The sequence below is a fragment of the Notechis scutatus genome, chromosome 5 (assembly GCF_049901735.1).
Source record: "Notechis scutatus isolate UNSWTSFEM ecotype Mainland chromosome 5, rNotScu1.2, whole genome shotgun sequence".
NCBI lineage: Eukaryota > Metazoa > Chordata > Lepidosauria > Squamata > Elapidae > Notechis > Notechis scutatus.
This window is the reverse complement of record NC_142013.1, coordinates 54567419-54574181: the sequence shown is the minus strand read 5'-3', so window position 1 is coordinate 54574181 and position 6763 is coordinate 54567419. Positions and strand designations below refer to the sequence as shown.

Genomic DNA, 6763 nt, shown 5'->3' with positions numbered 1-6763 from the left:
ATAAGAAAAAAAATTGGAATACTATCCATTTGATCAATTGCTTTGATTTAAATGAGGTTTGTAAATGAGTCGCATTTTACTTTGACTGTATTAACAAGTAATATGTTGAAATATTTGCATACATATTTCAGTTAATTTCCCTGCCCATATGGTGACAAGATATAAACCATTTCACATGTAAATTCTACATGAATATTATGTCTCCTTATATTCTGTCCCTAACATGTAAATTTCCAAGAATAGCAGACAATTATTATCTGAACCATCTTCTAGAAAATACTAAACCTGTTTATCAATTATGCAGTAGCCAGATTCTTTGTTGCTATGTTGAAAATAATTGGTCACAGAAAATATCTTTTTATTTGTCACTTCAGGTTACTATATGATAACTATCTTGTTTTAGATAATACATATTTTACATAATAGAATGAGATATTTTAGATTTACAATCACACAGGTAATTAACAGTAATAATGGTGTTTGTTACTTCTTTTTATTGTAGAGACTGCTTGTTATGTTCCTATTTTCAGATGTTCAGATGTTCAACTGAATAAACAATATTATATTTCATATGAAATGAAGCTCCATCCCTGTTAACATTCAGGAAATCCCTTAAGACCTGGTTATGTCATCAGAATTGGCATTCCCAGGAAATTAGCAATATTTTAAGGTGGCTCAGCTGATATGTGATTGTGTACCTCTCCAGGGGTGGGCTGCTACCAGTTCTCCCTGGTTCGGGTGAACCCGTAGCTAATTTTATGACTGGTTCAGCAAACCGGCAGATCCCACCCCTGGCTGGCCCACCCGCCCCTCCCAAGAGTCCCCACACAGCCCATTTTAGATGCTAGGTAAGTGCAGGGCCCACGCGGAGGCTCGGGGAGGGCAAAAAACTTCCAGAAGTCCAGAAATGAGTCCATTTCTGGCCTCCTCAGTGAAAACCTCTGGAGCCCAGGGAGGGCAACTCCCCCTGCCGCCATGGTGCAGGAGGCCGACTAGGCCATGCCCACCATGCCCACGCCCACCCAGCAACCGGGCAGAGAACTGATTGCTAAAATTTTTGAAGCCCACTCCTGCACCTCTCTATACCTATATGGTATTGTTACACTTTGTGGTTTCTATAGTTTCATTTTTAATGATTTTTAAAAAGTTTTAAATAATGGTTGTCTTTATTTTTATAATGATTGTTATTATATGATTGTTTTATATTGTGGTTTTATTTGATTGTCCAAAATGCCTTTATGTGACTGCAGGTCACTTCCAGTTAGATCGGTGGTATATAAAAATAAATATTATTGTAATATTAAACATAATATATAATTGGTTTGCTTAATGAAACATGACACTTGATGGCAGAAAAATATACCATACTCTTGCTAAAATCTGCATCCAAAATACATTAAATAATTTTTGTTAAATTCTAGTGATATATAGACCCTTTAAAAAAAAGATCTGCATTAAAAATTATTTGTTACAATTTGTAACAGCAGTGGTTTCACATCTTATATAATCTGTCTGTCTTTTTTCTGTAATGCTGGTTTTTATTTTGAAGTGAACCCAGGAACTTAAATATTAAATCCTACTCTAATGAAAGTTTCAATTTTTATATCTTTTTCCTGTTGTTCATTCATCCTGAATCATTCATGTGCTAATTTGGATGAAGTAGAAATACCAATTCTAAACCCAAGTTTTTGCACCCACTGGAATATTGTCTCATATTCCCAGTTGGGAACCCCTGATCTAGAACTATATGCCTACCAGATATCTAGGATAGAAATAGTGTGACTTCAGAACTCCATATGGAGCACATTTTATGGTATCACATGATAATTCACACTCAATGTGATTTGAAATAAGTATTAGATGAAATATATAAGATTCCCATCAGGGGAAATAGTAGCTTTATGGTAGCCATGATATTATTGTACGCCAGAAAGACGATCACATTACAAATGTACTGCCATGCAACCATAAAAAAGGGTTAAATTCCAGCAATAATTAATGCAATAATAATTTGACCATTTGCTAATAATTGAACTTGGAGTCTTAAGTTTCCTTTTGTTAATTAATCAGGGATTGATTTAACATTGAACACTATTACAGTTTTCCTGGAAGAGTGAAGAGCAGGCACATATAATATTTTTACTGCTAAGGGATGTACTCGACATTTGAGTTAGCATTCTAAGGACTGCATTAAAAAATTAACAAATGCAGCTGAGGACAAAAATTACTCTTGATGTATTTCATTTACATTTATATTTAATTAAAATTAAATTTGGTTTGAATGATTATTCTTTGACTAGGTATTTAAAAATGTACTTCATATCAATACTCATGAACTTCGGAAAACTAAAGAATTGGTAAATATCATTTTGTTTCTTTCTTTTTTTAACCATCTTATATCGGTAGAAAAAATGTCTTCTATCTCAAAGAATATATTCTCTGTATACATTCCCTGTTTGCTGGGTTTTCAAAATGTATTCTCTGTATATATTCTCTGATTGTTTAAAAATCCAGACAACTTTGTGGTCTATATTTTTAAGATATAAAAATTACAGATTTGTTGATAATGTAGCAGGAACATTTCCAGAAATGCTGAATCCAGATAAATGTAGTGCTTGATAATTTAATATCCTATAGCTTTCACAAATTAGAAAATTTTCATACTGTATTTATTCATTTGATGGGGAAAGCATGTAAAACAGATGCTTTTAAATATTTCAAACTGTATATCTACAAATCATGTTTGCAAATAAACAGCGGTCATTCCACATTTTAAATAAGGCATAACCTGGTTGATATGCTGATGTGCTTCAAAGGGGAACTTCAGACAACTGCAGTTTTCTAATTAATATGAAAATCCATTTATTTCATTTTCACTTAATATATTTAAAGATACCTATACATAAGTAGAGCATTTCCTAGCAAGGAAGACAGTTGACCAAATCAAATCATAGTACTTCAAAATAAAATTTTACATGGAGATATCTGAAGACAGCACGGGTAACTAAAATAAAGAGATCAGTGCAGTGGTGGGATTCAAATAATTTGACAACCAGTTCTCTGCCCTAATAATTTCTTCCAACCAGTTCACCAAACTGCTCAGAAGGTTAACAACCGTTTCTTCCGAACTGGTGTGAACTGGCTGAATTCCACCATTAGATCAGTGTTGCTTTTTATTGGACCATAGAAGAATATAAATAACTTAGAATTTTTTGTCCAAAATGCCTTTATGTGACTGCAAACAGCTGTAGATATCAAGTCTGATTATGAATATTGTGGGTTTCTAATCAAGCAACAACATCAAACACAAATGGCATTCTTGAGGTTTAAGAAAAGTGTCATGTTAGATAGGAATGAAGGCGAGTCCAAGTGTCTTGTTTTCTGTTGTGTAAAATAGAAAAGATGGAAGCCATAGATCTATCCTAGTGTTGAATCGCATTTTCAAAGGTATGATGTAATGAAAGCAGACTCTGTGACTATGGTTGAGGTTTCAGGAATCCAATCTTAAGTGCAATTCAATGAAGAGTTTTATCATAAAGGGCAGCATTAAGTTACTAATTACATTTAGAAACTCAGTTTAAGAATGAAGCGTTGATATCAAGACTAATATAGAGCTCAGCATTTTTGGATTTTTTCCTCTCTTTGCAATTACGGCACAAATAAATACCATATATAATAATAAATGTCAGTATATTTTGCATTGCTGAGTTTGCTCAGTTTTACTCACTCCCCTTTGTGATGCATCAAAATGCCGTGGACTTACTTGGAGTAATTATTTCAGATAGATAACAAACTTTAATATAATGATGTGAGGAAGGGAGAGAAAGATTTAACTGCATTGTTCAGGAGGGAAATGTCTTGAACAATGTGATTTATTAGTTTGGGAAGCAATTATGGTATGTATTAACCACAACTGCTGACTTAGCTAGTTTTACTGTTCAGAACTTGTATATCTGCTCTGGGCCACTAATCATCATATGTTGCTTAGTATTTCACTCTTATTCTCCTAGCAAAATTGCTTGTAATACTCAGTGAATAAATAAAAGGTGGGTAGGAAAATAAAAAGATGTTTATTGATTATGAACACTATGGAATGAAAGAATGAATGAGCAATTAGCAAACAATTCACATTCCCTTAGGAGGCTATCATATCCCAGGATGTGTTAGACAGTGCAGCAAACAGTGAGGGCAAACTGTTGGTGCATGACCAAAATGAAGACCACATCTCTCCTTGTCCAGTTTCCATCCATTATTTCTTGTCTGGCCTACAGGCACTTTAGAAAATAGCTTGACCCCTTCCTCTCTGTGGCAGCCCCTCAAATATTGGAAAGCTGCTATCATGTCTCCCCTGGTCCTTCTCTTTACTAGACTAGCCAAGCCCACTTCCTGTAACCGTTCTTCATATGTTTTAGTCTTCAGTACCCTAATCATCCTGGTTGCTCTTCACCAGGGGTGGGATTCTACCAGTTCGCACCTATTCTCTAGAACTGGTTGTTAACATTCTAAGCAGTTCGGAAAACCGGTTGTTAGAAGAAATTACTGGCCTAATCCTGTAAGGAAGGCAGGAAGGAAACATTCTGGTGTTGCTTACAGAAATTGCCTCTCTGTTAACCCTTATTACATTCTTGGCAGGACTAGACTTCCTGTCTCAGGAACTTCTCTGGAGTTTTCCCCCCCTCCTTTGCTGGTACTTTGCTTGTGTGGAGTGACCATTCAAAGTTACAATGGCACTGAAAAAAGTGACTTATGACCATTTTTCACACTTAGAACTGTTGCAGCATCCCCACAGTCATGAAAGGCCAGGCGAGGAGATGCGTGCCTCGATGTGAGTGATATTGAGTTAGCCACATCCAGTCAATAACATGACCACCAAGCCACGCCCACCAACCAAGCCACGCCCACAGAACCAGTTGTTAAAAAATTTGAATCCCACCCTCAGTTGGGCATCAAGTGTCAGCTAATAGCTGAAATTTGTTAACACAAGAGATTAATTGCTTGGATCTCTAGGTGGTCATAAAATCTGTCTAATAGTCTCAGTTAGGGATGTGTTGACAACAAATTGGAACTGGTACTTAGCTTTGCCACAGACGAGCTGAATGAATGGTACTTACTAGCCAGCTCCTGTAGCAGTGATAGCTAACTTTTTCGGCACCGAGTGCCCAAAGCGCATGCATGCATTCCCAAAATGCAATATGCATGCACCGCCCGCAGGGGATATGTGTGCATGTCCCCTGTGCATGCATGGCAGAGACCCAAAGACCAACTGGCCAGCAGGAGGTGCTCATCAGAGCTGACCTGGGGCGACGGCTTACATGCCCACAGAGAGGGGTCTGCGTGCCAACTCTGGCATGCATGCCATCGGTTTGCCATCACAGTCCTATCTCATCTTTGATAAAGATTAACCTTTTATTTAATGTAACCTTTTATTTAATCACATTTAAGAAGCAACTATTTACTCATTTCAAATGTATTGTTTTTAGTGATATGTGTGTGTGTACATACACACGTACATACATACACTTAAACATGTACAGTATACGCAAGGTCTTTCCAGCTTCAGAGCAGTATGCTCTCTTTTACAATGGTTAACCTCTTTGTATAATACATACACAACACTTTTGCCAGGAGAAGTAATTATTGCTATCATTGCTTCCATGCTTCAAATTCAAATTGCTAGAATAAATAATCCATAAAACCCAGTCTCATGGGATTTATAATGGACTTGATCCAGCCAGCCAAATATGAATGCAGAATTACAAAATACAGGATTTTTAAAAAAATTCTTGATGATTCGTTTGAGGAAGATGTGTAGAAAATGTTGAAAAATTGGATACAGGGAAAAAAACAGAAGTGGCATTAATTCTTTTAGTCATTGCATCATTTACTACTCAAAAGGCAGTGAGCAATAAGCTTTCAGTCCTTGTTTGTTGTTCAGCTGTGATTTTGTGATTTTTTTAACATTTTATTATAAATGATAGTTGGATGGGGGATAGTATGTTAGCTAATCTATTGTAGCCCTTCCAAATCTACTGGTCCCAGTCTTTCCCACTGTCTTGGACTACAACTCCTATAGTCAAGGATAAGCAGACCATGCCACTCTAAATCATGCCAAACAGCAGTTCAGTCAGTTTATCTTTCCTGAATTATTTTCTAAATAATCTCGTTCAAATAATGTCATAGAACTTCTTCCTTCTCACAAAATTCTTCAAAACTTTTGTAAATGTAATGTGACAAAATTATTCAACTCACTCTCTTACTTGTTGTTTGTATATTGTTTTTAATTATTAAGATATCAGCAAGTTTCTTTATATGCAGTGTAACAGTTTTTCATTTTTAAATTGACTTTGAATCGGAAGTCTCAGTCTTCATAGGTATAACTTGGTCTCTTCCATAAAAACTTTTAGATATAGTCTACAAGTAGTTCTGAACATATGACCATTTGATTAATGACCATTCAAAATTATTACAGTACTACACTTGATCTTAGCCAAAAGGCTCAGAAGCTATATTATTACAGGACAGAAAAAAGTGATTATCACTTCTCACAATTACAAATGGTTATTCCCTTAACTCCAAGAGCTCTGAGCCCACGTGAGATCATTATCTTGTGATCTCCTTGTAAGGAGCAGCTGTGTGGAGCATTTGTGGACAATCTGAACTGCTTAACTGGAGAGGAATTACCAAGAAGCTGGTTTACTTGCTGGCTTTTCATTACCCCACTGTTCTTAGTTACACTTTTCACGAAGTTGTCTTCAGCCCACTA

General features: G+C 36.0%; 1 pseudogene; it reads right to left on the bottom strand.

Moving 5' to 3' along the window:
• Window positions 1-6353: 6353 nt before the first annotated feature.
• On the bottom strand, window positions 6354-6507 carry LOC113416287 (U2 spliceosomal RNA; annotated as a pseudogene).
• Window positions 6508-6763: the final 256 nt, after the last annotated feature.